General features: G+C 47.0%; 1 protein-coding gene and 1 pseudogene across 1 annotated transcript in view; both read right to left on the reverse strand.

Annotated features, from left to right (window-relative positions):
• The window catches only part of LOC135044419 (probable transmembrane reductase CYB561D1), an 88,192-nt gene that overhangs the window by 52,357 nt on the left and 23,687 nt on the right, over positions 1–12,148 (reverse strand). The gene's annotated exons all lie outside the window — the stretch shown is intronic.
• LOC135051801 (5S ribosomal RNA) lies at positions 6,509–6,625 on the reverse strand (annotated as a pseudogene).

Consider the following 12,148-nt stretch of genomic DNA (forward strand, 5'->3'; position numbering starts at 1 on the left):
TACTGGCCCGAGGTAATTTTTGCAGCAAACAGTGGGTTAGACCTTGAAAGCTATGTTTGACCAGTGTAGGGTACCGCGCTGGCCCAGGACGCACCTCACAGCGCTGTAGACAGTGTGCCTCTGAGCCTTCCAGAGCGCAGCCTGTCAGAGCTGCGCTCTCACCCTTGTGCCGCCATTCTCGCCGGGGACCCGCTTACCGGGACTCTGGCGTCACAGTCACCACTCTTTCTTCTGGCTCTGTTAGGTGGTGGCGGCATGCTGCGGGAATGAGCGGTCGCCTCGGGCGGCTAACGATCATCACCCTCAGCAGCTCACTGTTCTGTCAGCGGAGATAGTGGCCATTAACCTCTCTGGGTTGGACACTACTCCCCTAAGTCCGACGAAGCAGAGAGGCTATTGCCAGCAGCCTGCCTGTAAAATAACAAACTCTAGAAACAATAAAACTAAGAAAACTCCTAGGAGCTCCCCTAGCTGTGACCGGCTCCTCTGGGCACATTTTCTAAACTGTGTCTGGTAGGAGGGGCATAGAGGGAGGAGCCAGCCCACACTGTTAAAACTCTTAAAGTGCCAATAGCTCCCAAAAGACCCATCTATACCCCCATGGTACTAAATGGAACCCCAGCATCCTCTAGGACGTAAGAGAAAACCTGTGTAATAAAACAGGGTATAACGTGACTGTAACACATTGGAAATACACTTATATCGATATATAAACACTGTGTATAACTATATTGTAAGACCCAAACGCACCTAGCCCAGGGTACAGAATATAGTGACAATTATATTTGGGAAACACTGAAAGTGAAACAGCACCACAACAGATACAGGCACACAGTCACATGCAATGCAGAAATTATTATGACAATAAAGCTGCACTGGACATATATATTATTTATTATTATTATTATTATCCTTTATATGGCGCCACAAGGGAACCGCAACACCCAATTACAAAGTACATAAACAAATAAAACAGGAAAACAGCAACTTACAGTTGAAGACTGTGGGGATATAGGCAGGGGCTAATACTGTATTTGTGGTGTTTCAATCTGTATAGCATTTAATGTACTTTTTATTCCTTCTGTTCCTATGTCTCTCTGACTTGTGTCACTATTACCCCATGTGTGTATTCATCAATTAGCCAATATATTCTGAACTATAATCTTGCCCAGGTAAATACAGGTGTGCTGTGACCTGGCACATAGTGATGTCATGTTATGTTATTGTAGGAGGATGCCAGTCTGTGTATAAGGTTACAAGTATCATGGATAATCCTGTGATCCTTATATGGTCACACAGGAAACAGATTTGAGGTCCAGGTAATGTCTTCTCTGAAGCTTCTCCTCCACAGGGGACAATCAGGACCTAAACCAATTTCCCTGTCATTGTTCCTTCTGTTTACTGTCCCCGGATACATCCTGGTCTCTCACAGACAACATGGAGCCTGACCCAGCATGTGGTCAGCAGGAGAAGACCAGCTGTGGGAGGGAGTAGGGAAATATCTGAGGTGGGGTCCCACCAATCAGGAACCTGCGTCTCCTCCCCAGGTGAGCGCGGCATGATGGGTATTTGGAAGGTTTTAAAAGAGGTTGCGCAGGTCAGCTCCGCATGTTAGTTGCAGGACTCTGGCTAAGGGGTGATTCTCTGCCAGGGTACCTTGTGGAACGCATCACCAGTGCTGTGTGGACTTATATGTACTTACTACTGTATGGACTAATCTGCTATCACTGCTGTGTGGACTCAGTGATAGTTCTGCTGTGTGGACCTGTTTATCTGGAACTTCTGTGTGGAATTGCTGTGGACCTAAATCCTCTACTGGGACTTACTATCTGGACTGCTACCTGTATACTGTTTCTGGGCTATATTTACTTCTGTTTCCTGTGTATTATCTACTCCTGTGTGCTGTGAGAAATAAACCATCACTTTGGTTTCATCGGCTCTGTGTCTGAGTGATTAGAAGAACCCCGTATCCTCACAAAGACAATATAGGACAAGTACAGGGTAAATAAACATAGTTACATCAGCAGATAAAACACTGAAATAAGTATCAGGTGCCAGAAGACTGCTGGAGTTGGTACAGTTGAAGATTATTAAAGTAAGAAAAAGGTTAAGCACATGAGGGAAGAGGGCCCTGCTCGTGAGAGCTTACATTCTAAAGGTGAGGGGTAGACAGACAGGGGTGACACAGTCGGGGTACATAGAAAGCGTGGAACAGAGGGTTAGGATGAGATTTGGCTGGGTTTGGTGAAGAAGTGGGTCTTGAGAGCCCGTTTGAAGATTTGTAAAGAGGTGGAGAGTCTGAAGGGGAGAGGTAGGGAATTCCAGAGAATTGGAGCAGTACGTGAAAAATCTTAGAGGTAGGAGCGGGAGGAAGTAATCAGTAGGCAGGAGAGTCGGCGTGCATTAGCAGAGTGAAGAGGACGGGTGGGAGTGGAAGGGGAGATAAGGTCAGAGATGTAAATGGGAGAGGCGTGGGTGAGGGCTTTGTCAGTGTGAAAAGTTTGAAATGGATTCTGAAAGGGAAGGGGAGCCAGTGAAGGTCTTGTAGGAGAGGAGGACGTAGTGCGTTTGGTGATATTTATATATATATATATATATTATATACAGTTGTGCTCATAAGTTTACATACCCTAGCAGAATTTGTGATTTTCTGGCCATTTGTCAGAGAATATGAATGATAACTCACAAACTTTTCTTTCACTCATGGTTAGTGGTTGGGTGAAGCCATTTATTGTCAAACAACTGTGTTTACTCTTTTTAAATCATAATGACAATAGAAACTACCCAAATGACCTTGATCAAAAGTTTACATACCCCAGTTCTTAATACCGTGTATTGCCCCCTTTAACATTAATGACAGCTTGAAGTCTTTTTGCGGTAGTTGTGGATGAGGCTCTTTAATTTTCTCAGATGGTAAAGCTGCCCATTCTCTTGCCAAAAAGCCTCCAGTTCCTGTAAATTCTTGGGCTGCCTTGCATGAACTGCACGTTTGAGATCTCCCCAGAGTGGCTTAATGATTTTGAGGTCAGGAAACTGAGATAGCCACTTCAGAACCTTCACTTGAGGGAGATCCGCTTGAGAGTATGCTTGCGAAATCGTCATTTGAAGCCCTCTAGCCAGCGTCTATTTAGTAGCAGGCCATCCTGTCTTGTGAATTCCTTAGAAAATGAAGAGAGAATCTGTCTTTCTGATGGCACTGGTACTGTCCACGTAGATCCTTAAATGCTCGGACTACGTCCCGCGACACATCTCCCGCAGAAAATCCCGATATCTGAAAAACCGGGACTACATTTTCTTCATTAAGGTGGAATTTAGACACCACCTTAGGAAGATACCCAGATCTAGTTCTGAGAACTGCTTTATCTGGATAAAAAAACTGAAAAGGATAACAATATTACAGCGCTCCTAAATCTGATACTCTTCTAGCTGACGCCATAGCCAGTAGAAAGAGAACTTTAGCTGTCAACCATGTAAGATCCACTTTATTAAGTGGTTCAAACGGGGCAACTTGAAGGGCTTTGAGGACTAGACCTAAGTCCCAAGGCACTGTAGGTGGAACCAAAGGAGGTTGAATGCGCAACATTCCCTGGAAAAAGTACGCACATCCTGTAATTGGCAATTTTTCTTTTGGAACCCTACAGTCAATGTTGATACTTGTACTCTCAAGGAAGCCACCTTCAAACCCTTATCCATTCCTGCCTGAAGGAAATCTAAGATCCAGGAAACTTGGAAAGATTTCGGGTCCATATTTCTTTCACTGCACCATGAATATAGGCCTGCCATATTTGGTGATAAATGCGAGCTGAGGAGGGTTTCCTTGCTCTGTGCAATGTTTGAATAGCGAGAATCCTCTTGACTTCAGGATAGAGGTTTCAAGAGCAACGCCATTAACGATAGTTGATCCAGATGCCTGTGATAACAAGGACTAGTGTTCACTCTAGGCTGTTTTAGCAGGGCGCCGCGCCCTGCCCGTTTTTTAACAGGCAAAACCCGCCCTGCCCCTCTTGCGGCGCCCTGCTAGAACAGCCGCCCGCTCCCTGCCCTCCCGGCGTGTATAGATGCCGTGCGCATGCGCGCGGCATCCATTCACGCATTGGGAGAGGGCTGGGGGAAGCCCAGCACCGACGGAGGTGCTGGGCACGCCCCCAACAGTGACGTCGGCGGCCACAGACGCTCTCTATAGTAGCGTCTGTGGGCCGCACCGCCCCCTAAAATGACGGAGGCGTGGCCACGCCCCCTAATTTGCGTGGCCGCGCCCCCATTTCGGACGCGCACACAACTTCGCCGCGCGCGCACATGTGCCCCCCTGAGTCCGGCGCCCTGCCCCTTTTCACTCCTAGAGTGAACACTAAAGGACTCTGCATTAGTAGATCTGGACATTGAGGGAGCAGACGTGGAGCATCCATCGACATTCTCTGTAGATCTGTGTACCATTGCCTTCTGGGCAAAGCCGGAACCATTAGAATCACGGCAACTTTTGCTTCTTTTATCTTCCTCACCACCCTGGTAGCAAGATGATCGGAGGAAATAGATATGCCAGTTGAAACTCCCATTTCACTGACAAGGCGTCCACAAAGATCGCTCCGGGATCCTTTGTTCTTGCCCCGTATGCGGGTACTTAGTTGTTCAGATGGAACGCCATGAGATCTATCTCTGGCAAACCCCACTTGTCTACCAGAGTCTGAAATACTTCCGGGTGTAGAGCCTATTCGCTTGCTTGAATGACGTGTCGACTGAGAGAATCCGCTTCCCAGTTTAGGACTCCCGGAACGAATACTGCGAACAATGCTGGAAGATGGAGTTCTGCCCACTTTAGTATGTGACTTACCTCCTTCATTGCTGTTTAGCTGCGCGTTCCTCCCTGATGGTTGAGGTACGCCCCTGCCGTTAAATTGTCCGAGCGGATCTGGACTGGTCTTCCTTGAAGAGTGTCTTTTGCCTGAATCAGTGCCATGTATATGGCCCGAGGTTCTAACAGATTTATTGGCAGGCAACTTTCTTCTATGGTCCATTGTCCCTGGAACCATAATCTTCCAGACACTGCTCCCCAGCCCTGGAGACTGGCATCTGTTGTCAGGATCTCCAATCTGATATCCAAATGATTCTCCCTTTGTCTAGATGGGATGTCTATAGCTACCAGGCTGATGACTTTCTTACCTTGTGTGAAAGTACCATTGTCTGTTTCTTTATTGTCTGATGTATTCCATTCCATCTGGCTAGAATCAGACGCCGCCGAGTCTTGAGTGGAACTGTGCATACTCCACCAGGTCAAATGTTGACACCATCAAACCCATCATTCGCATAGCTGCGTGGATTGATATTGTTTTACTCTGTAACAACTCCTGAGTACTTGACTGTGCCTTGGATATCTTGTTCCGAGGTAATCCATTTTCTGCAGACTGGAATTCAGTACAGCCCCACAGTGAGTCATCTGTTGTGACAGAACCCGAGATTACTTTGCCCAATTTATGAACCACCAGTGCCTCTGCAGACAAGTCATTGTCTGTTGGAGATGGTACAGAAGCCTTTCCTGTGCCAGGATAAAAAAGGGTGGTCTAAGTATGGCAATTTTCTTATCCCCTTCTTGCGGAGATAAGTTGCCATAATCATCATATTTTTGGTAAATACTCTGGAAGCTGTGGCTAATCCCAAGGGTAAGGTCTGGAACTGAAAATGTTGCTGGAGGATGGTGAACCTTGAGAAAACACTGATGGAACAGTGCTATAGGAACCTGTAGGTAAACATCCTGACTATCCAGGGATACCCGTGGTACCCAAACTTATTTGTTTAGGATTTTGAGATTGGGGTGAAAGGATCCTTCTGAACCAAAACCCGGTTGGAGTAAAACCCCCTGTCCCTATTGTGCAGGGGTTACTGGAATGCCTATTCCTGACCAAAGCAATTTCTGAATTGCTTCTTGCAAACCCCTGTCCTTCGCCTCTACCCGAGACGGACTGGAACAGAAACCTTCAAGGAGGATGCTTCTTGAAGAGAAATATAACCTAGAGATACCGCTTCTTGCACCCAGGCATCTGTTTGTAAACTGTTACCAGATCTGTGCAAACTGAAGAAGTTGGCCACCTATCCTGGGGTCCTCCAGAAGGAGGCCCGCACCATCATGCTGATGGCTTATCCTCTGGTTTGGAAGCTGGCCCTCTGGTTGCCTTTGCTTCTTTGCCTTACCAAACTTATTGTTTTGGGGCTGTTATGTTCCTTTATGACAGACAAGGCCGAAAACCGGACCCCTATGTTTGGGGTTATATGTGGAAGAAAACATGACCTTCTTGGAGTCTGATTTTGACTCCAGAATATCTGTTAACTCCTTACCAAACAGAACTTCCAGCCAAAGGCAAATTTTCTAGAACCTTCTTTGATTCTGAATCAGCTTTTCATGTATGTAAGCAACACTGCTCTGCCAGCAACGATTGTTAATGCTGATGCCCTAGAACATTAGTGTCCAGATGAGCTATATGGGATTCTTGCTCCTTTGCAGTACCTCAGCCCAGTGTACCTACAGCACCTGGTATTCCAGGTGGTCTCCCATCCCAGAACTAACCAGGCCCAACACTGCTTAGCTTCCAAGATCTAGTGAGATTGGGCCCATCCAGTGTGGTGTGCTGTAGATTGCAAGGTGAAGTCATGGCTGGCCTTATGACTGCCCCAGACAGAGACAATATGGTTTTCAGAAAACCATCCCTCTTTTGACGCTGACGGCAAAGGCCATATATATTTTCGCACTATCAAATGATATGCGTATCTCTATATGAGGCATTTCCCATTCTTAAACAGTCCTCAGCTGGAAAAGGATATTTGGAATCCCATTTACTGGGAACCTATATTATTTATTGGGTATAGCCCAAACCTTTTCCCAGATTTTCATCAGCTGCTGGGATCCCCCCATGAGGAGGCCCTATTTTTTTGGGACGTTTAAATATGGGTACCTTATTTTTAACACAGGCTCTGCTGAATCCTCTAAGGACAGAAAAGCCTTTACTGCTCTCATTAACTCAGCTATATGTACCTGTTCTTTGTATGCCGAAGAAGAGTATATAGAGGTTTCATCGTCTGATGAATCATCCTGTGTAGCCTGTGCAGTTGATGATTTATTTACACTCGGTTTCTCATCTTATTTTATTAGAGAAGCTGTTGAGGATACCGTAGGTAGAGAGATGCCTGTATGGGTTAATAATGAACCCTATTCCTGGTATCAAAGCTGTAGGAATTAACCTTTCAGCTATACTGGACAAAGTCTGTGCAAACATCGCCCAAAGGGGATTTATCTATAATGCTGACAAGCAAACCATTTTACACATGAATCATTCTCTACCAGATCAGAGAGGATAATAGTTATTGCAAGTCAACATATGAGTGTTGGTGTTACTTTAAATGTACTCTCGTCACCTTTGCCGCTCTTAGACATGATAAATAATCAGTACTTTCACAGTGTAATACACAATTTGTGACTGTAACCACTTCATTGTTCTAAAGTGATATCAATCTGACCCCTACCCTTACACCAATATTGAGGATCAGAAGACCAACTGACAAACATATATTAAAGTCAGCAATCACACTAGCAGTCAGTCACATGTTATATATTAGTCATATGAGCACATAATCAACTACAAACACATTTTAAAGTATGTAGTACATATTACTGAATTCTGTTTTATACAGATCTTAATGTATTCAGACGCATTGCAAAGAAAACCACAGTAATGTACACAGACTCAAATGCAATATGCACTTAAAGTTAACTACTCATACTGACAAAAGTAGATAGAAATTTAGTGCTGTATAACCAGTACTCGGTAGAGTGGGATACAGGGAGACTCACTTCACTTCCAAGATCGATGAATACGTTAGCCAACGCTGAGTGGATCCAGACGCTACTAGTGTACACCGCCGCTCCGGGAACTTTAAGTGAACACAGACGCACCGGCCATACAGATGCCTGTATTGTGACTGGGTCTCCTCGCGGTAGCGTTTAGTGAACACAGACACAGCGGCCTATGCTGCGACCGAGACTCCTCGTGGTAGCATCTGAGATGGAAGTGAGGCAACAGTTCATGGCAGGAGACTCGCAATCTGGTCATGAACTGGGGGGAGAGGCGACCAGGAGAGCGTCTAACTCCCCACCGCTGACATCAACCCTAGGGATCGCAGCCTCATACTATTCTTGGTGCCTTATGATCCCTAAGGCCTAGCGCTGGAGCACCCGTGGTGGCGGCGCGTCAGCTACTGTTTGGTAGTCTCCTTCCAATACAGTGCGGCTGTGTCCGTGTTCCCCGACTACGGGGAACCGATGCCTTACCTTCTCCCCGTGCTCCGGTCACAGCCTGGTCACGTCTGCTGGACCTGCTAGTATATCCGACAAAGACGCCCGCCGAGAAAGCTCTGTACACATGGGTAAGCGTTGTTGCGACCCGGCGGAGAGTTGTTAGAGCGACTCTTTCCAATATGCGTATAAAACGCTGTTAAGAAAGATCGCTCAAAAACACAGTAAGACTATAAAATAAGATTTTACTTACCGATAAATCTATTTCTCGGAGTCCGTAGTGGATGCTGGGGTTCCTGAAAGGACCATGGGGAATAGCGGCTCCGCAGGAGACAGGGCACAAAAAGTAAAGCTTTTCCGATCAGGTGGTGTGCACTGGCTCCTCCCCCTATGACCCTCCTCCAGACTCCAGTTAGGTACTGTGCCCGGACGAGCGTACACAATAAGGGAGGATTTTGAATCCCGGGTAAGACTCATACCAGCCACACCAATCACACCGTACAACTTGTGATCTAAACCCAGTTAACAGTATGATAACAGCGGAGCCTCTGAAAGATGGCTTCCTTTAACAATAACCCGAATTAGTTAACAATAACTATGTACAACTTATGCAGATAATCCGCACTTGGGATGGGCGCCCAGCATCCACTACGGACTCCGAGAAATAGATTTATCGGTAAGTAAAATCTTATTTTCTCTATCGTCCTAGTGGATGCTGGGGTTCCTGAAAGGACCATGGGGATTATACCAAAGCTCCCAAACGGGCGGGAGAGTGCGGATGACTCTGCAGCACCGAATGAGAGAACTCCAGGTCCTCCTTAGCCAGAGTATCAAATTTGTAAAATTTTACAAACGTGTTCTCCCCTGACCACGTAGCTGCTCGGCAAAGTTGTAATGCCGAGACCCCTCGGGCAGCCGCCCAAGATGAGCCCACCTTCCTTGTGGAGTGGGCCTTTACAGATTTAGGCTGTGGCAAGCCTGCCACAGAATGTGCAAGTTGGATTGTGCTACAGATCCAACGAGCAATCGTCTGCTTAGACGCAGGAGCACCCATCTTGTTGGGTGCATACAATATAAACAACGAGTCAGATTTTCTGACTCCAGCTGTCCTTGCAATATATATTTTTAATGCTCTGACAACGTCCAGTAACTTGGAGTCCTCCAAGTCACTTGTAGCCGCAGGCACTACAATAGGCTGGTTCAGATGAAATGCTGACACCACCTTAGGGAGAAAATGCGGACGAGTCCGCAGTTCTGCCCTGTCCGAATGGAAAATCAGATATGGGCTTTTGTAAGATAAAGCTGCCAATTCTGACACTCTCCTGGCAGAAGCCAGGGCTAGAAGCATGGTCACTTTCCATGTGAGATATTTCAAATCCACCTTTTTTAGTGGTTCAAACCAATGAGATTTTAGGAAGTCCAAAACCACATTTAGATCCCACGGTGCCACTGGAGGCACCACAGGAGGCTGTATATGCAGCACTCCCTTAACAAAGGTCTGGACTTCAGGGACTGAAGCCAATTCTTTTTGAAAGAAAATCGATAGGGCCGAAATTTGAACCTTAATAGATCCCAATTTGAGACCCATTGACAATCCTGATTGCAGGAAATGTAGGAATCGACCCAGTTGAAATTCCTCCGTCGGAGCACTCCGATCTTCGCACCACGCAACATATTTTCGCCAAATTCGGTGATAATGTTGCACGGTTACTTCCTTCCTTGCTTTAATCAAAGTAGGAATGACTTCTTCCGGCATGCCTCTTTCCTTTAGGATCCGGCGTTCAACCGCCATGCCGTCAAACGCAGCCGCGGTAAGTCTTGAAACAGACAGGGACCCTGCTGAAGCAAGTCCCTCCTTAGAGGTAGAGGCCACGGATCTTCCGTGATCATCTCTTGAAGTTCCGGGTACCAAGTCCTCCTTGGCCAATCCGGAACCACTAGTATCGTTCTTACGCCTCTTTGCCGTATAATTCTCAATACTTTTGGTATGAGAGGCAGAGGAGGAAACACATACACCGACTGGTACACCCAAGGCGTTACCAGCGCGTCCACAGCTATTGCCTGCGGATCTCTTGACCTGGCGCAATACCTGTCCAGTTTTTTGTTGAGGCGAGACGCCATCATGTCCACCATTGGTCTTTCCCAACGGGTTACCAGCATGTGGAAGACTTCTGGATGAAGTCCCCACTCTCCCGGGTGAAGATCGTGTCTGCTGAGGAAGTCTGCTTCCCAGTTGTCCACTCCCGGGATGAACACTGCTGACAGTGCTATCACATGATTCTCTGCCCAGCGAAGAATCCTTGCAGCTTCTGCCATTGCCCTCCTGCTTCTTGTGCCGCCCTGTCTGTTCACATGGGCGACTGCCGTGATGTTGTCCGACTGGATCAATACCGGTTTTCCCTGAAGCAGAGGTTCTGCCTGGTTTAGAGCATTGTATATTGCTCTTAGTTCCAGAATGTTTATGTGAAGAGACGTTTCCAGGCTCGTCCATACTCCCTGGAAGTTTCTTCCTTGTGTGACTGCTCCCCAGCCTCTCAGGCTGGCGTCCGTGGTCACCAGGATCCAATCCTGTATGCCGAATCTGCGGCCCTCCAATAGATGAGCACTCTGCAACCACCACAGAAGAGACACCCTTGTCCTTGGAGACAGGGTTATCCGTAGGTGCATCTGAAGATGCGACCCTGACCATTTGTCCAACAGATCCCTTTGGAAAATTCTTGCGTGGAATCTGCCGAATGGAATCGCTTCGTAAGAAGCCACCATTTTTCCCAGGACTCTTGTGCATTGATGTACAGACACCTTTCCTGGTTTTAGGAGGTTCCTGACAAGCTCGGATAACTCCTTGGCTTTTTCCTCCGGGAGAAAAACCTTTTTCTGAACCGTGTCCAGAATCATCCCTAGGAACAGCAGACGAGTTGTCGGCATTAACTGGGATTTTGGAATATTCAGAATCCACCCGTGCTGTTTTAGCACTTCTTGAGACAGTGCTAATCCCATCTCTAGCTGTTCTCTGGACCTCGCCCTTATTAGGAGATCGTCCAAGTATGGGATAATTAATACGCCTTTTCTTCGAAGAAGAATCATCATCTCGGCCATTACCTTTGTAAAGATCCGAGGTGCCGTGGACAATCCGAACGGCAGCGTCTGAAACTGATAGTGACAGTTTTGTACAACGAACCTGAGGTACCCCTGGTGTGAGGGGTAAATTGGAACGTGGAGATACGCATCCTTGATGTCCAAGGATACCATAAAGTCCCCCTCTTCCAGGTTCGCTATCACTGCTCTGAGTGACTCCATTTTGAACTTGAACTTCTTTATGTACAGGTTCAAGGACTTCAGATTTAGAATAGGCCTTACCGAGCCATCCGGCTTCGGTACCACAAAAAGAGTGGAATAATACCCCTTCCCTTGTTGCAGAAGAGGTACCTTGACTATCACCTGCTGAGAGTACAGCTTGTGAATGGCTTCCAACACCGTCTCCCTTTCGGAGGGGGACGTTGGTAAAGCAGACCTCAGGAAACGGCGAGGTGGATCTGTCTCTAATTCCAACCTGTATCCCTGAGATATTATCTGCAGGATCCAGGGATCTACTTGCGAGTGAGCCCACTGCGCGCTGTAATTTTTGAGACGACCGCCCACCGTCCCCGAGTCCGCTTGAGAAGCCCCAGCGTCATGCTGAGGCTTTTGTAGAAGCCGGGGAGGGCTTCTGATCCTGGGAAGGAGCTGCGTGTTGCTGTCTCTTCCCTCGACCTTTGCCTCGTGGCAAATATGAATAGCCCTTTGCTCTCTTATTTTTAAAGGAACGAAAGGGCTGCGGTTGAAAAGTCGGTGCCTTTTTCTGTTGGGGAGTGACTTGAGGTAGAAAGGTGG

This window comes from Pseudophryne corroboree, chromosome 2, assembly GCF_028390025.1.
Source record: "Pseudophryne corroboree isolate aPseCor3 chromosome 2, aPseCor3.hap2, whole genome shotgun sequence".
Taxonomy (NCBI): Eukaryota; Metazoa; Chordata; class Amphibia; order Anura; family Myobatrachidae; genus Pseudophryne; species Pseudophryne corroboree.